We start from the raw sequence: 18,987 nt of genomic DNA, 5'->3' as shown, positions 1-18,987 counted from the left end.
CTAGTTGTCAAGTACACGTGTGGATATTAAATATAAAGCTGTACACTGAAAGCAAAGTAGAAAGAATCCCCATTTACCTTTTCCTCCCTGATTTGGATCTCAGCATTCAATTTAACTCCCAGGCACTAACCAGAAAATGGACCTGACCTGATTCACCTGCTTTGCAGCTGAAGCCTTCAGGTGGGCAGAACAGATCCACCCATCTGCAATGACCTGCAACCCTTCTGAAGGTGTTATTAGGAACAACAAATACTGAAGGGGATTTAGAGAAGCAAAACCCACCACTTCTGACTGACAAAAGGCACAGTTCTGAAACTTTCTTCCAGTGCAGCATGTTTTGTGTGCACAATGCTGGCAGAAGAGCAGAGATGTCACCAGCTCTAGTTACACATTTTGGTCATTTGCAGAAACTGTCTGGTGCAGGCAGTAAAAACCAGAAGAATGAGGAGTCATTACTACCTGAAGTTACAACCTTAATGCTCCTACTATGGTAACTCAGCCTCCTTTAATTTTGGTGTAATTTTGGAAGCACTGAGCAGGTCAGTGCTGGTGTGTATCCCACTTACTGTTAGCTGCACAGTCTGGGGAGGCTCCCTGCCCGTGCAAGCCTGACTCTGCTTTAGGAGCCCAGCAGCAGTCCCTGACGGAGAATCAGTAGAGAACAAGTAGATGGAAGTGAAGTTTAGAGTTCCAGTAACAAATTGAGCCAAATAAAAAAATATGAAGGAGCTCAGGTGAAGTGATTCATCATTTCACAACCAATTCTCACTGTACTGGACAAGAACCACGAAGCCACACTAGGAAAAAAAAAAAAAAAAACATGAAATAGAGCTGAAGATCCCAAACTGGCAAAGGGAAGAGGCAGAGGAAACCACAAAGGGGATTTGTGTGTGCTGGTTAATGAAGGGCTGAGCCAAGTGCAGCAGCCCAGGGTCAGTGACTTCCCCAAGGAGGGCAGAACACAGCTCCTCTTGTTCCCCAAACACAAAGGCTCCCACTCCTCCAGGGCAGGAAATTCTTGGTCAGCAGCACCCAGCCCCTGACACACACCTCCAGCCCCACGCCTGTGCAGGGCAATGCTTCACATTCCTTACAACAATGGTATCCCACTGACACTGTTCTGTGTGGAGCTGCATGCAAGGGTATTATGGAAACTAATGCAGCTCAATCTATTCTTTTTTTTTTTTTTTTCTTTAACAATAAAAGGTCAGACTTCAAGCCAGAGCAGACTTCAAGCAGCAACTGCAGCTTTTGTTGGTTTAGATAAAGGCCCTGAAGAATTACCACTTCATGGAAGCCCAGAGGTGAAAAGTTTGGAGTTCTTAACTCTTTGTGCAGGGCCACGGTCGAATGAATTATGGTTATTTAAAGAGCCATTTTTATTCTGATGTGAAAGAATCTTTAAAAAAGTTTCTTTCAGGTAGGGTTCTGGACTCTTTCCAAGACCCAGACCTGCACACAACTGAGAACATTTCCTCACTGAGGTTCCACCAGGGAATGACCCCTGAAAGTTTTCTCTTTGCACTGGACAGTCTCTCCTAAGGAAGAAATGGGCTCTTCAGTAGCCATCCCACATCCTCCCTTGCTTTCAACTTGGAAGAGAAATGATGACTCTTAAAGTCAGTCTGTACCAAAGAAAATGTGGAGCTATGAACATTTCATAGAATCATAGAATCATAGAATTAGCTAGGTTGGAAGGGACCTCAGAGATCATCAAGTCCAACCCTTGAAGTCCAACCTTTCCTTCAGAAATTTCTATTTATCAGAAGAAAGAAAAACAATATTTAAATTTTTTTGACAAGCTGCTTCACGATGTTAATAGGAAATGCAAGAATCAAGACCCTGATGAGAACACAGCTCCAGAACATGATCCTGCTTTACTGGGAGAGTTGGACTTGATCTCTAGAGGTCTTTTCCAACTCTGATAATTCTGTGACCCAGTGACCTGGGCAATAAGCAAGCAGAGGCTGAGGTGAACACACCAGAGGCCAAAAGAAAAACCCATCTCCTGTTCCCCCCAGCAGGCATGCTGGCTCAGGCTGAAATGTCTCAAGTCCCTCCTGTTCATAGGACCAGATCTTAGTCCTGCACAAAGGCAAACAGTGGGGTTACCCAGCAAGAACCTCAAACTTTCTGTAAATTTAGGAAAAGCTCACTTGAACCTCACCCCAAGGGCTCCTTAGGAGATGGCAGCCTGTAAACTGAACTCACAGCTCCCAATTCTCACACGTTCACTTCAGATTAAGCATTCCTGCTATTTTAGTTTCAGGAACAGGAGTGGCCTTTTAGGAGCATTTCCTTTTGACAGCTTAATTTAGGGTCTGTCCAAGTAGCAAGTGATTGCTGTCCTCCCCCTTGGATGGAAACTATTACCCAGCTGCTTTACTGAGAGGCCCTTTAACATTTAGCATCCCCTCTCTGGCACGATCCAAACCCATCCCCAGCCAACCCAGAAACATGTCCAGCCACCTTCATCTGCCTGCAGCCAGTGCAAGGGCACACGCAGGAATCAGATGGAATTATTCACTCACCTTTCCTCTCAGCCCAACCACCTGCACTTCAGCTCATGGAGCAAATGCCTCCAGAGCTCCAGAGGCAGCAGGAGCTGCCAAGTCAGTGGGGTCAGGGAAACAGTTAAAACCTAAACCCAAATCAAGGCTAATCTCACCCAGACCCTCCTCCATCATATGAATATTCCACCACAAAAAACTGATGGACTCCCAGCATGATTTTTTGGTCCACATCAATGTGGTGGCACTTCATGAAACAGCTGCCACAAAACAGCATTGACAGTGTCTCCCTTTCAGACCTACACAGGAGTTAGGGCACTAAAGCAGTCTCAGTTCTGGGAAAAAATAATAATGAAGTTATGGAAATTATCAGCAGGACACTTCCTTGGCTACACTGATGGGGAGTGTAGAAACTGTGTGAAAGGAAAGAAATCAGTGTAACCTACAAAAGGCATTTTGCATCTCTGCAGCCCCTGCAGAACTGGTATCTCTGGCATGTAAAAGCACCTGGCAACCAACTGCCCAAGGACAAAGCACCCAGGGGCACCAGCCCAGGCAGGCTCCAAGAACACCACTGGAACTGGACTAGAAGCAATTCCTCCCTTTCCACCTCTGGTGGGACTCCCAGTTTGGAGGAGAGTTTGCAGAGTTAAGCAAGACAAAAGGAAAATAACTCTACTGCAGATTGCCCAAGGGAACCCTGAAGCAGAGCCTTGTGGTGACCAGCTCAGGCAGGGCAGATGCTCCCTGCACCATTTCCATTCACATGGACCCCAGGCAGCTGTGCAGGGGAAGCTTTCAGGAACCTTCAGCAAGATGAAGGTGAATCCACTCTGCATTCCAGAGCCATGCAAATGGGGTTTTAACAGAGCACAAGGAATACCAATTCCCATGGTAAGCTTCAAGATGGAAGGGCCAATCCCGAGGAAGGACTGGGGTTCCAGAAAGCAGCAGATATATTAAATAATTCTTCAGCTGTGAGACAGCTGCTGAGGTCCTCTTGTTTATTAATTAGCTGAGGGAACAAGAGCAGCAATGGTGCAACACCAACCTGTGTGACTCAAGATTCCTGTCTCTGGAGGAGCCTGAGGACTGTCAGGCCCTCCTGAAGAACACCAAGTTGTGTGAGGATTCTGCTGAGAGGAGAGGTGTGGAAGGGAGCAGAGTGTTTGTTATCAGTCCCACAGTGACAGCTGCACTACAGACAAGGAAAAGTTTTCCTGTAGCTAGACATTCCTCAACCCATTCCAGGAAATCTACAGATTATTCCACAGCAAATAAATCATGTTCCCTTAATTGGTACCTTTTTTTTTTATTATGTATATAAAAGGGATTGTTCAGCTTATTCATATTATAGCAACTGCTGATTTATCATGCTCACTATTTGCCCCATCTGTTCTTTTTTATGCTCAGGATCTTCACACATCCAGTCAGCATATATTCATTTTGATAAATGGAATCCATCCTCTGTTAGCTAATCTGAAAGATTTACCCAACTGAATTAATCTCTCCCTTCTAAAACCAGCTTTTTGCTGGGTGTTTCCACCTTCTGAGTTGATGCTTGACCACATCCCCAAATTTGAGATTTGCTAACCCAGGCAGAACATCCCAGAGATCCCAGAGAAGTCAGACTGGCTCCTCCTTGCAGAAGTTTTACTTTAAGTGACCTGATGGAATAACTTCCAAGAAACATCATCTCATCCAGGCACCCTCTGCAGTACAAACAACACTGCAGAAGCCACTGCCTCCACTTTCCCATCTAGGGATGAGTGGAATTTACTTCCTAAACTCTGTATTTCCATTTTGCAGCTTCCTCCCCTGCACTGGGGTGTACCTGCCTCTGGGCACACACCATCTCTGAAATTCAACTTATGAGCAGTCTGACCCAGATTTTGGGTGTTTCATCTGAAGAGGGAGAAAGGGGAGAGCAGGCAAGTGAGGGCAGAGGGTGCTGCCCACAAAAGGAAAAGATACTTGAAAACCTGTAAACTGACCAGGATCCTACTTGGCACCAGCCACCAAGTGACTTCCTCTGGGGCTCTGGCAGAGGGAGCAGAGGGTTTTATGCCCAGAGCAGCACACAGAGGACAGGTCCCAGCCTCTGCCAGTGCTGCAGAGCAGTGCCAGCCCCATGGTGACACAGCACTTCAGGGACACAGGGACACAAACCTCCTCCTCCCCATGCCCAGGGACCTGTGCTCAGGCTGATTTTGTCCCTGCTGGTGTCACTGCTACACCCACCCCTGCCAAAATAAAGCTTGAGCAACCTCTGTGCCACGGAGGAATCTGTTCAGAGAAGGAGCACGCCTCAGAGGAGGGTTTCTGAAAGCAGGCAGTGTCCCCTCACTTGGTTTGTGTCAAGGAGACACTGATCCACACATTTGAGATGCAGGTGTGTTATTTCATCAGGTCCATTTGCTCCTTTAAAATTAGCTCCTAACTCCATACAGAACAAAATCCCCGACTGGGAGGAAGAGGAACAGCTCAGTCATGGTTCCCATTTCTCTGCTGCCAGTCAGATTGCTTTTCTTAGCTGAGGCTCCCAGGAGCAGTGTGGCTGCTGAAGCATAAGAAAACAGGAGAGCAGGGAGCAGATAAATGCCAACTCCCCTTCCCCTGCAGCCTCCTGGAGGGACCCTGCCAGGAGCAGGATGTCTGCATCTATCTTCCGAAAGGAGACAACACACCAACAAGGAAGTTGCTGATGGTTCTTACATTTCATGCCTGCCATGACTAATCTATGACCTGATTTAATTTTTTTTTTTGCAAAGTCAGAACCAGTGGGATTCATTTTTTTTACTTTCTGAAAGTGAAACACAGTAATATCTACACTTCATTTCTGCTAATGTTTCAAGTTGCAGGGAATCACTCAAACACCTCAAAGGTTCTTCCCAGATACTGAGACAGAAATCAAAGGATGTCTGAAAAAGTCTTTCCAACAAGATTTACAAAATTGTGCTCATTTGACAGAAAAAACAATGCAACAGCCCCAAAACAGGTGTCCTGAACTACAGGGTTGCAGGCAGGGCTGGAGCAGCTCCCTGGGAAGCCAGGCTGAGCCTGGAGGAGGCTCTGGGGGGACCCAAGAGCACCCTCCCAATATCTGAAGGGGCTACAAGAAAGCTGGGGGGGACTTTTAGAAGGACTTGTAGTGAGATGACAGGGGTGATGGTTTTGAACTGGAAGAGGGGAAATTTAGCTTAGAGATTAGGAGGAAATTCTGTGGTGTGAGGGTGCTGAGCCCCTGGGTGCCCAGGTTGCCCAAGGAAGCTGTGGCTGCCCCATCCCTGGCAGTGTTGAAGGTTGGATGGGGCTTGGAGCCCCCTGGGCTGGGGGAGGGGTCCCTGACCATGGCAGGGGGGGGTACTGGGGGGAATTTAAGGTCCTTTCCAACCCAACCCATTCCCTGAGTCTGTATTTTCAGGAATCAGGTCTTCACCAACCTGGTGCTGTACAGTCACCATCTCAGCAGGGGAGGGAAGCCCAGCCAGGACAGAGGCTCAAGAGCTGCTCACACTCAAGACCACACACATTTTCACACCAGCAGTGAAGCAGATGTCTGTGGGTATTTCCACAGCTTTCCCCCAAGTCCTGAGGGCTGAAGCAAAGAGCAGGGAGCAGTTTCCAGCTCCAGCCTCCCACACCCCGTGCTCCCTGTCACACCAAGGCTCTGCTGCAAGGCATCCCAGGAGCTCTCTGATTACTCACTTTAAATGCGTGTTTGGATTTTCAGCAATATCAGGATTTCAGCAAGAGTCATGTCATAGAAAACCACATTCTCCTCCAGACAATAGATAAATACAGTAAGAGAGCTTCCAACTATTATTTACACAGCTCAGGTAATTGCCTCCCTGCTTTATGAAGAATAAAAGAAGTGTCAGGTGCAGAGAAAGAAGATTTGGGGCATTTGTTGGTTTTACACCTGGACTGCTACAACAAAGAACTTGCAGAGCTGTTTCCCTTCTCAGCACACTCTCCAACAGCTGTGTGGAATATAGTAACTAAATGTATTAACTCAGTCCTAGAATCTCCAACCTCCTCTAGGTAACAAGTCAGAGTGCACAACTAAGGTAAAGGGAAAAAAAGTTTCTATTATCCCCACCAGAAGAAGGACACAGAGCTGTTGGAACCAGTCCAGAGGAGGCCCCAGAGATGCTCCAGGGAATGGAGCAGCTCTGCTCCCAGGAGAGGCTGAGGAGCTGGGATTGTTCAGCCTGGAGAAGAGAAGACTCCAGGGGGACCTTAGAGCTGCCCCCCAATCCCTGAAGGGAACCTCCAGGAAGGCTGCAGAGGGACTTTTCCTCAGAGTGTCCAGCCAGAGGACAAGGGGAAATGGATTGAAACTGCAGGAGAAGAGGTTCAGGCTGGAGCTGAGGAAGAAGTTCTTCAGCAGGAGGGTGCTGAGCCTCTGGAACAGATTGCCCAGAGAAGCTGTGGCTGCCCCCTCCCTGGAGGTGTTCAAGGCCAGGTTGGAGGAGGCTTGGAGCAACCTGGGCTGGATGAGAGGTGTCCCTGGGCATGGCAGGAGCTTGGAGCAGATGAGCTCTCAGCTCCCTGGCAGCCTCACCCATCCTGGGGTTCTGTGACTGTGACCTCTCCAGAGGAACATGAGGACAATGCAGGCATTTCCAGTCAGGACTCCCAAGCCACAGCACACGTTGGAACGAGATCATCTTTAAGGTCCCTTCCAATCTGAACCATTTTATGATTCTGTGATCCAAAGAGATAACAAAATGAGTGCTCCAAGCACTGCTGGTCTTGCACTGGGGAAAAGATGACGGGAGTAAACCTGTGAGCAGGCATGAACATGAGCAAAGGGTTCAGGTAAACCTGAACCATGTGGAACACATGTACAGAGGTGCTCTAGGTAAAGAAAAAGAACTCGAGAGTCAAAAAAAGAAACAAGGTGAAGAGGATGGGAGGAAGGAAAATGAACACAAGAGCTGCAAGAGGCCTGGGCAGAAGCTCAGCAATGGTTTGCTTGTTAGGTAACTGAGTGAAACTGAGTCTGAGGTGTGAAAGCTGCAGAGGGACCCACGGAGGGACAGGAGGGAAAGCAGCACCATTACCTTCCTGGTGGCTTTGTCAAGGTCACCAAAAAGACAAGCTGGGAAGCTGTGAGGGTTTAAATTAGAGAAGAGCAGATTTAGATTGGATGTTAAGAACAAGTCCTTTCCCAGGAGAGCAGTGGATCCATGGCCCAGGCTGCCCAGGGAGGGGGTTGAGGCCTCATCCCTGGAGATGTTCAAGGTAAGGCTTGAGGAGGCTCTGAGCACCCTGATCTGGGTGAGGGTGTCCCTGATACTGCAGGGCTGGGACTGGGGGACCTTGGGAGGTCCCTTCCAACCCAAACCATTCTCTGATTCCATGACGCAGTCCCAGCTGGGAGCCCCAGGAGAGCATCAGGAGAATCTGAAGCAAGGGGGAAGCAAGGGGGAAGCAAGGGGGAAGCAAGGGGGAAGCAAGGGGGAAGCAAGGGGGAAGCAAGGGGGAAGCAAGGGGGAAGCAAGGGGGAAGCAAGGGGGAAGCACACACAGAGGAGGACAAGATGAGCTCCAGCTGACAAAGGCCATTTTTCCTTTTTTTTCCTTTTTTTTTTTCCTTTCAACTTTTGTAAATTGCAACTTCAAGATTTGAAAGTTCATGGCCTAAAAATAAAGTGCAGTTACCTTGATTTCATGATGCTTTGTAAGAGTCTCCATAGCTCTGGGGTTTATTCATTATTTTTAAGAGCACCCATCCATTCGTAGGGTTTTATTCCTTGGGATATGAGCCATTCCTCTGTTGTTTGAAGGGAAGCATTATTTTTTTTTTTTGCTGTTAATTGGTACTGCAAATATACTCAAGTTCTACAACTAGATTGCACAGGAGTCTTTAAGGAACATTTCTGCTCCATGAGCTTGAAACACTTCCATCAGCTCCACTTCCCTTAGGAAAGCAGTAACAAGAGCCCTCCTCCATTATTCAGCTGGCATGTGAATTAGCAAAGGCAGCAGACAGTCTCCTGGTATTTGTGCCTCTTCACTAACATTAAAAGATTGTCTCCTTCCTGGGCATTTCAGACAACTTCTCTTTTCTTCCTGCCTTCCAGACACTCACAGCTTGAAGAGCCCCTGCTTTGTCAAATGATGAAGCCCACAAAGATAAGCAGGCAGAAATGCAGACCTAGCCAAGGAAAGCTGTAAAATAACCTCCCCTCTCCACATGTGGGTCTCCTCTTCTCTCTCAGTGTAAAAGCCATAATTAAAGTCAGCCTGCAAGCTGACAGGCCAACATTTCTCAGGTTTACTGGAGCTGCATTTCACTTTAGAGCCTCTTTTTAACTGCAGACATTCACTTATGTTAAGATGATCTGTCCTTGATTTAACAAAAAAAGAAACCATTTTTCTTTAAAGAAAAGAGACTTACAAGAAAACACTGAGACCAGGAGAAAGCCATCCAGGGGAGGAAACCAGAGCAAGGATAATTCAAGTCTACTTCAGTTGTCAAGTACAGAGAGAGCTCTTGAGGAAAAGCAGCCTGGTTTGTCCATCTGACCAGTGCAATGAGCTCACACCACCTTGGTCCATGCCTTGTCCACCCTCTCCAAGGCAGAAGCCTTGTGATCCAAGGTGATGGTTTTTCAGGAACCTTAAGCTTTATGCCAGCAAGGAGAGATCAGTGCCCCACCCCACCTCCCCACCTTGGCCCCTGCATCCACAACAATCTCTGCAAAGAGGAATTCAATCCTCTGTTTAAAAGACAAGCTCTGCACCAGCTGAAAGGAAATATTTTCATAGTCATCTTGGTCCAGGAGGAAGTTGGGTCACCCTAACATTAAACTTGGCTGGAATTCAGCATCAGGATTGATCTTGTCATAGATTCCAACAGTTCTCCACCACGTTCTCCTGGTAGGAGCTCACCTATGAGGGTGCAAACTCTCCTGCAGGTTCCACTATGTTCAACTTAACACTCACCTCTCCCACAGAGAACAATTTTTCCCAAACAAAGCTGCCTGGAAAAGATGGATTACATTACTCCCAGGTATTATGGAAGCCCTTTAAGCAAACTGAAGCAAATAAATACTAAGACTTCAAGACTTTGAGGAATCTCTGTATTCCAGTGGTAGGTAACATGCATGTTCCATACCACTTATTATCATTAATTTCAGTTAAGTAAAAGCAGTTTAAAAATAAAGCCTACATTCACCACTTACACGGATGAAAACCAATTAGCTGGAGCCAGACCTCCCTCAAAGATCAAAGCAGGAGGAATACCCAAATAAAAGAGCACCAATAGAAATTCTTGTTCCTGTGATGTCTAAATATCCATAAACAGAGGTGTGCAGGTGCCTGGGTGTGCAGCATTCAGTGATGACAGAACAGGGAGACTCAGGGGACATCATTAAGAACGTGACATGACTGATTTTAGGTGTTTTCACCTGTGATTTTAACAGAAATCACATCTCACCTGGCAGGCACTGGACTGTCAGGAAGCTCCTGGGTCTCCCCTTCTGCTGGTGGTCAGAGAATCAAGTCAGAAGGAAGTCCCTCCATCAGCTTCCACACAACCAACACTACTGGGGAGTTATTCTGGACCAAGAGATCAGGAGCTGCAGGCTGCTCAGAGAGGTTGGGGATTCTCCACTCTCAGAGATGTTCAAAAGCCAAAAGGACACAGTCCTGGGCAGCCTGCTCCAGGTGCCCCTGTTTTAAGCAGAGGTGTTGGACAAAACAATCTCTAGAGTTCCCTGACAACCTCAGCCATGTGGGGATTCTGATATTCTTTGAAAACCACTTTTAATACCTTCAAACCCGTTGATCAAAAGCCTACAAACAGAACAAGTCCTAAAGCATTTCCATTTTCTATCTTGAAGGCAAGTCTGAAAGCCAAACCAGAACAACCCCTCCAACCTCCCTGGTCACACATGCAGTTTGGGAAAGATCCATCTCTGTCAGACTGAGAGAATAAAGCAGTGTGGGGAGCACACAGCAGTGCCCTCCTGCAAGAGGGACAGAATTTCATTCATGCAGTGGCTTTTACTAAGTACAGACATGAGACAAGGCTACATCAAAAAAAAAAAAAGAAAAAAAGGAATAATTCCAAAATTTCCATCACTGATATAAAATGGCCAATCTTGCTCACCCAAGATGTTCCACTAACTCTCTTGCTTTTAACTTCAGAACTCAAATAACTTTGGGTGCTCTCAATCAAGCTCCAGGAGACCAAACAAGTCCTGCAATGGAAAGGCATCCATCAGTCCTGCTTATTAATACCCACAGGTCTTCCCCTGCTGCTTCTAAACACCCACAAGTTGTTACTTGTCTGCAATGGATCCCATTTGTCCACAGTGTGAGGCCAGATGTCAGCACAGTAGGAAAAGCCTGACTGGGAAAACTCCAGACAATTACAAGTTCCATGGGGGTCAGCTCCAAATGGAAGAGTTTCATGTTCACACAGGAGATAGATGTCACTTTCTTACCACTTCTCGCCTCCTCCTTCCAGCATGAAAAGGTTAAAAAAAAGTAGTTTTAAGACTCCAGAGCTGCTGGGAGGGCTGGAGCAGCTCTGCTCTGGAGCCAGGCTGAGAGAGTTGGGGGTGTTGAGGCTGGAGAAGAGAAGGATCCCATGGGGAGACCTTAGAGCACCTTCCAGTGCCTGAAGGGGCTCCAGGAAAGCTGGGGAGGGATTTGGGACAAGGGCCTGGAGGGATGGGAGCCTGCGAGGGGGAAGGGTTTGGAGGTGGGAGAGGGGAGATGGAGAGGAGATCTTGGGCAGGGAGGGAGGGAGAAATTGTTTGGGGTGAGGGTGCTGAGCCCCTGGGTGCCCAGGTTGCCCAAGGAAGCTGTGGCTGCCCCATCCCTGGCAGTGTTGAAGGTTGGATGGGGCTTGGAGCCCCCTGGGCTGGGGTGGCACTGGGTCAGCTTTAAGGTCCCTTCCAATCCAAGCCATATTATGATTCTATTCTATTCTATGATAGGAACAAATATCCTCTAAAAAAGCTTCCACATGTTGTTGCTACTTGTAAGGACATTGAAGCATTTGTAACCACCCTGCCAATGAACCTGAGAAGGCTTGGACTTCCCTCTTGCTGTTCCAGCTCCCTAAGATAACATCATGAACACCTGAGGATCACCACATGCAGAGGCATCTCTTGTCTGAAACATGGTATTTACATGGCACAGGCTGGCTCCTGCTTCTTCCCAAAATCTCAGCAGAAGTCCCATGTGCATGGACAGATTACTCTGCAGCAAGACTGGGGTTGCAGTTTTCCATCAGTTACATTTATTCCCTTTCGACCTTAACTCAGGTGCTTCCTCTGCCCAGGGTAAGGAGATGTTTGTTGCAGGACTTGCCTTGATTCTGATGCAGAAGAATCTCTCCTCCACATGCAGTGGCTCAGAAGGAGATGGCATGGGAACTCCTGCACAAAGCCTACAAAGCTCTTTAGCAGTACATCTGACAGCTGAGCTATGCCAAGACCAATTTCTTTTGCTATCTGTCCCTGAGAGCCCAATTCTGGTCACAGAATTCTTAGAGTCAGTCAACTCCAGGCACCCAAGAGAGTAACTCCACCACATTTCTGGGAATTACCCTTCAGTTGCTCTGCATTTGTTTCAAGGCCTGAAGTGAACACTGAGATTTCCCCTTGGGGAGGCAACACAGTTCCCCTGGACAATAAGGGTGCCAACCCACCTAAAAACCTCTTCAGCTGCAGCTTTAGCACAGACAGAGCTGAGCTGAGCTACCAAAGCTGACAAGGGTCACCAATCCTGAACAGAAGGTTCATACTTCACTTGCTTCCTGCCCTGCCCGTGGCAGGAGGAGATGGCTGGGGCAGATGATCCCTTCAGATCCCTTCCAACCTAAGCCACTCTGTGATCCTGATTCCTCTCTAAATCACAAGTGAACCCCAGAGGGACAACAAATGGAAGGAAGCCCACCTGGACCAGTCCTGAGTATATGGAAAAGTTTTCCTGGAATGAAAGTAAAGTCTGGGCGAGATAATGGGAAGGGAGGAGGCTCACATAGGAAGAGGGGATTTACATCCATCTAACTCCAACTGGACAAAAGACAGAGCTGGGAGGCTTTGGGAATGTCAGGCTGAGAAGAATGATACAAGTGAAGCACCCAGCAGATCACTTCCAACTCTTAATTCACTTCAGTTGCACTCATTCCCCCCCAAAATGTGGCAAGTAGTTGTGCCTGTAAAGAGGGTTTTCCTACTGCTAATTAGAGCCAGGCACAGGGAGATAAGGGAACAGCAGCCTCCTCAGTGATTCCCTCCCTTTGGGCAATTTGAACCCAGATGGGGTAAGACTGTCCCAAGTTCCATTGCTACATCCTGAGCTGTACCATTGCCAAGTTGACAAAAAGTCACATTAATAAACTTGCCTTAAGTTACAGCAGCAGAGACCCTGCCAGAGCAGCTACACTGGGAGTACAAGAATAACTTTCCTATAAACCCCAGCAGGGATTAGGGACTCTAGAAGGTGGGGATTAATGGTCTTGGCTGGCCTTCAAAAAAGCCACATGGAAGATGAGTTCATAGATAATAACTGTGAGGGACTTTCAAGTGTCCAGCTCCACACAGGCCTGCAAGCACTGAAATAAGAGACCTCAAAAATGCAGGTCTCTCATCCCCCAAAATCATACATATTTATCTCAGGAAAAGAAAGGAGCCTGCCCACCTTCTGCACAGACGTGGAAGTTTTAGCTCTAAAATGATCTATTCCTTAAGGGCTTTAAAAAAGCCCCAACCATCTCCCCAGTACTGTAGCTGCTTGCTGGTTTGGGAGCTGGCTGGCAGGGGAGGGATTGCTGGGAGGCAGCCCCAAATAAGGAGAGTTTCATTCATCAGGGGGGAAGAGCCTCCTGGTTTCCCTTGGCAGAGGACAGGAGGGAAAGAGGCGAAGTGGGGGCAGGGTATGGAGACTCTGGCTGTTAGCAAAGCTCTGTCTTTCTGCGTTGCATATTGACTGCTAAGCCACAAACCAAACAGGCAGGGCAAGCAGCTGCTCCTGTCAGCTGCTTTCCTTTAATAGCACATGGATCAGAAAGGAAAGCAGCTTCCACCTCCCAGAGAGCAAAACCAGAAAGCAGTGGCTGCCAGAGTCCCTTCTCTTGGGAGGAAGAGCAGGGTAGCACACTGCTGATATAGCAGGCCAGTCAATAATGCTGATTTTTATTAGGTATTTTATTATTAGGCCTTTTGGACCTCCTCCTTCCTGCAAGATCACCTCACTGCCATGGCCTGCAAAGGGAGGTTAATGAGTGCACAGACATTTAGCTACCCAAGTTCAGCTCAGCCACTTTGTCCCTCCTCTGAAATCATCCTGTTCCACATCTGTGGAACCTGTACCTGCTGCTCCCCCAGCAATGAGCCTTGTGCTCACTTGAGAAGTTCAGCTTTCAGTCCTCAGGTGACTTCATCTGTTATTGCTTGTGAAGAAAACTGTGTAGTATGAACACTGGAGCTACAAACCAGGGCATGAGAAAGAGCTCAAGTCATGCTGTGAGGAAAATTAATTTTCAGAGATCCAGTCCAGTTTAATTATGGTGTTACACCCTAACAGGCCCTTGGGACCTTCCTGAACTCACAACATTTTGCCTCAGGTGATACATGCACATCTGAGAGGGTAGGAGGTAAAGACCATAGAGGACACAGATTCTTAAATGAAGTTGTGCAACAGAAGGGAGCAACAAGCAGCAACTCAATGGGCTGATCCATACCACATCCTGGGCACACAGGGAGAAGTTCATTCCAGTAAGCCCTGAAAATCCTGAGCTGAACTTTCAGCAGGACAGCAGCAACAAGCCAGGCGTGGGGAAACAGCCTGGCAGAAAGAGGCAAAATCACATTCAGCAACTCTGCTCCCTTTATTTCACAAGGAAGATACCAAAGGAGGACAAATAAGTCATAAAGCAGCACTGAAAAACCTTTGAGTAGAGCTCCTGGGGCTCAGTTTTGTGGCTTCTCCTGCTCAGACACACAACCTGATGGCCACAGAAAAGCTGCCACCAGCTGCTGCAAGCAAACTGACTCCAGAGCAGTGCCCCCAGCTCAACACACCAGTGTCAGACAAAACCCAAGATAAAGCTGGAACAAGGAGCAGAAAGCTTCAGAGGGCACAGGGGGTAGGAACTGCAGCAAAACACAAACATGAAGCAGCAGCAGCTGGGGCAAGGGAGAACTGTGCTCCCACCTTACCTTACACCCCCTCTGCTCCCACCTTACACCCCCTCTGCTCCCACCTTACACCCCCTCTGCTCCCACCTTACCTTACACCCCCTCTGCTCCCACCTTACACCCCCTCTGCTCCCACCTTACCTTACACCCACTCTGCTCCCACCTTACCTTACACCCCCTCTGCTCCCACCTCACACCCCCTCTGCTCCTTTACTCACAGGGTAATTCCAGTGGCCCCCCTGAGTGCAGTAGTTACTTTAATTAAAAGCAGCACCTCCCCTGACCCTGCCATCCCAGAACCTGTCAATCAGGACACAAAGCTGACCAGGAACCTGGCTTTGGGGACAGCTCATCACTAGCTTGATGCCCCAGAACACCAAACCTGCCAATGCTTTTCCAATAGATTTGCAAAGAGCAAACAATACCTTAAAGCTTTGCACTACTGGAAGGTCAAAAACTTTGAAAGAATGAAATGAGTCTCCTTTCTACAGGACAAGATTTTGTCACTTACAAATTCTGCAAAATCTTAGCTATAGCAAGGAAATCAGTTCAGTCAGTGGAGTTGCCCTGGAGAATCATGCCCTCCCCTCAGGCTTCTGAGAAAATGACAGATATGCCCCAAAAGGAACCTGGAAACAGAACAGACACATCTGAACCAGAGGAGAGGTTGGGGTTTGCCATCTGAAAACCACAACAAAGTGTTCTGGAAGCAGACATCTAAAAAGGAGAAGCAAATGTCCTGTTAATGCCCTGCACCAAGGCTGGGGAGCACCAGCCCGGGCAGAACTCTGCAGCTCTCTGGGCTCACTGCTGCAGAGGGAACCTGCCCATTTACCAACCACTAATACCTTGCTCTTTGCTTTCCAGGCCAGGAAAATTCAGTCCCTGTACTTCCAGGGAGGCCACTCAGGTGCTCAGAAATTCATGGAGTCCCTCAGCAGGGTTGGGGTGGCAGCAGAGCACACCTGGAGCAGTCAGAGCTCTGGAGCCTGCTCCTCCTTACCCTGTTAAGAAGCTTTGGGATATCCAACTCTGTCTTTACACAGTGGGGTACAACCAGAATACACTGAGGAAGGGTCTGGCTCTTTGCACCCACTCCTGCAATTCACTGCATGGATTCTGTTCAACTCCACAATAGAGATAATGGAGATGAAACATATTTCATGTTACTAGGAAGTTCTTCTGAATAGGGATACTTGTGCCTACACACAAAGGAGAGAGAAAAAAAAACCTAAGTCCTTTTAGTCTTCTTAACACAACATAGAAGCATATAGTTCAAAAAAATGCTGAGCACACTTGTGCACCTCTGGAAGCAGAACTGAAGTCTTTGACTCCAAAAGCTCATGAAAGGATTTGCTAGAAGCCTGGGAAGTAAATACTGCCTGGGATCCAAGAGCAAGAGACACTCCTGCCTGGCAATGCAGCAGCTTCAAAACTCTGAAAGGCAGAACAATAATTTAGCTTCAGAACTGTAAGTGAAGCAGGGCAATGTCCAGTGAGTCACCACCAAGCTCCCCAAGGGGAGAACATTCACTTTACTGAGGGACCAAGGAATCCACCCAGCTGCCCCCTTACCCCAGCTCAGCATGGGACTTTGCCCCTCAGCAAGGGAATTGCAAGAGAAGAGGAGGCTCCAGGTGAGCTCAGAGCAACCTCCCAATATCTGAAGGGGCTCCAAGAAAGCTGGGGGAGGGCTTTGGACACGGGGGGGTAGGGAGAGGAGAAGGGAAATGGGTTAAAACTTGGAGAGAAAGGGGAGATTGAGGTTGGAGATGGGGAAGGAATTGTTGAATTTGAGGGTGCTGAGCCCCTGGGTGCCCAGGTTGCCCAAGGAAGCTGTGGCTGCCCCATCCCTGGCAGTGTTGAAGGTTGGATGGGGCTTGGAGCCCCCTGGGCTGGGGGAGGGGTCCCTGACCATGGCAGGGGGTTGGGACTGGATGAGCTTTAAGGTCCCTTCCCACCCAAACCATTCCATGACTCTGTGATCCCAGCACCCATGACTTTGTGCCAGAACACAAGCCACATTCAGCCCCACTTACAACATCACCAGATGCCTACACCAGTTCCTCCCATGCTACCAAGGAGGAAAATAAGTATATAACTAAATAAATAAAAGCAGGCACAGAGAAGTGCTAAGGAATTGCTCACCAGCACATTAATAGGTATTTAAGTTGTAAGCCAAGGCCCAATCTAAACCACTGCTAGACTGGAAGTGAAGCAAGTATGTTCATATCTCCTTCCTGAGGGTATTTATCAGATTCTTGAATCATACAAACATTCTGAGAGCACTGTGTCACCTGGGGCTGGCACACTCAGCAGCAAGGAAAGCTAAAGGTTACATGCCAGACCCCTCTGCTTCCTCTGGACTTCAGCTTAGCCCTTCTAGCCAGCCAGGGCCACCAGCCTAACCCTGAAACTGCTGCTCTTATTCCCTCCCAGCAGGTCATTTTAATTCTCTCAAAGCAGGGAAACACTCCTGCCTCTCACGTGATGTTTATTCTTAGGATCCCAGGGATTTTTATTTAGCTGAGTTCAGCCATGCAGCTGGCCCAGTGCCAGGAGAGCATCACCTCAGTTCTGGAGGCAGTACAGCCATGTCAGAAGTGACAGGTTATGCAAGACCTGGGTACCTGCAGATAAATAACTGTCCCCAAAAAGTTGTTAGGGCCATGCAAAGTCCATGGAAGACTTTTAAAAAACAAACAAAGCATGAGAGGCATAGGCTGAGGTCAATTTAACTGCTTACACTGACACAGCTTCTACCAACCCAGCCTTTTACCTTAAGCTGGTTTAAAATTCCTGCCTAAAAAAGTGCCCAACAACTAGTGACCCAGGTAGAACAAGCAGAACCACATTTAGGAAACAACTCTGAAAAGTAACTGCAAACTGAAGTCTGGGAGAGATAAACCCAAGTCAGGGCTCCATTTTTTTAGTTGTTGTTCTAAGAAACATGCTCCAACCTTGCAAGCAGAGGAATGAACCATCTTCACTCAACCAGGATGGTGCCTGGGTGCCTTCTCTGGTTCAAGATTTAAGTAAAGAGGAAAAAGATAAGAGCACTGTCAGGCAGTGCTTGCATCTGGCTGGAGCCCCAGCAAGAGCCCTTGTGCTCCTTCTGTCTCAGGGAAGGCATCAGACAGTAATTGTTTCTCTTTGCTCATCCCCTTTGGCTTCTGAAGTCCGATGGGGCTGCAGCAGGGGGAAGAACACTCACTTCTGAAATGAATTAATGCAGAAGAACAGTTTCCACCTTCCAAAATGTATGCAGGAAGCCAGCAGAGGAGGAAGGGAGTAGTTACTGCAATCCAACCACTATTGTATTTACATTTCCGTACCCTGGATAACAAACACGTTCAAGGATGGCTGAAAAACAAGGCACTGGTTAGAAAACAAGAGCTGAAGTCGTGTGAAAGACAGAGCTACACCAGAAATTCGAGGTGTCCCCACAGTGTTATCAGGTGAGGTCTATTGGTTTCTTTAGAGCCTGATTCACTTCCTTATTGCAGGAATGGCTGCACCACAGTACTGTGCCCTTTGACACAGGCAGCTTCCCTTCCAAAGAGAGAAAGATAAGGGACTAAGCATTTGTTCAGTGGAGTACTAAAGAAAAAAAAAACAGAATCAATTTATTTTTTTTTTTTAACTTTAATTTAAATGCCCCCCTCACTTCAGGGAAGTAAAGCCATAGGTGGTACAGTGCCAGGGTACCACTGCCCTCTTCCCAAGGGCTCTCATACTTCAAGGGCCACATCTTCCCTGTTCTGCTCTCAGCATTCTCAGCCTAGGACAGCACATCCTCCCTCCAGCCTCTTTTAAAAGCATGGCTGATAATGCATCAGCCCCTCCTCCAGCAGACTGCAAAACCCTCTGGGAGGCCAAGCAGAGGCAGAAGAAGTCAGTGCTGATCTGCTCTGTGCTACCTGAGCTGCAGGGAGGGAGCAGGGAGCTGCTGTTACCTGCTCCTACCACAGCTTTGGCAGCAGCAGCTCCTGGTCACTTCTCATCAATAAAACTGATCCTACAGATGTGGTGCTGTGCATCTTATTTCCCAGCTAGAGCAGCTATACAAAAAAAAATCACTCAGGCAATGTTTCTAGAAGCACTTTTCTCCCCACCTAAGGATGTTACAACAAGCAGAGCTGTAGGTGCCACGAGCCACAGCCAGGATTGGGAGTTTAACAAGTGAGATGGCCAAACATGCAGCTGGCCTTGGCCAAAAGGGCTCCTGAGGGAGCAGGAAGAACCCCCTGACTTCTGAGTGACAATCTGAGATGAACAGGGGGTTCCAACAAGAACCACCCAGCCAGT

General features: G+C 47.9%; 1 protein-coding gene across 13 annotated transcripts in view; it reads right to left on the bottom strand.

Moving 5' to 3' along the window:
* MAP4 (microtubule associated protein 4) overlaps positions 1 to 18,987 on the bottom strand; it is a 166,448-nt gene that overhangs the window by 113,340 nt on the left and 34,121 nt on the right. The gene's annotated exons all lie outside the window — the stretch shown is intronic.

The sequence above is a fragment of the Heliangelus exortis genome, chromosome 2, assembly GCF_036169615.1.
Source record: "Heliangelus exortis chromosome 2, bHelExo1.hap1, whole genome shotgun sequence".
NCBI classification, from domain to species: Eukaryota; Metazoa; Chordata; class Aves; order Apodiformes; family Trochilidae; genus Heliangelus; species Heliangelus exortis.
This window is presented reverse-complemented; position numbering and strand designations above follow the sequence as displayed.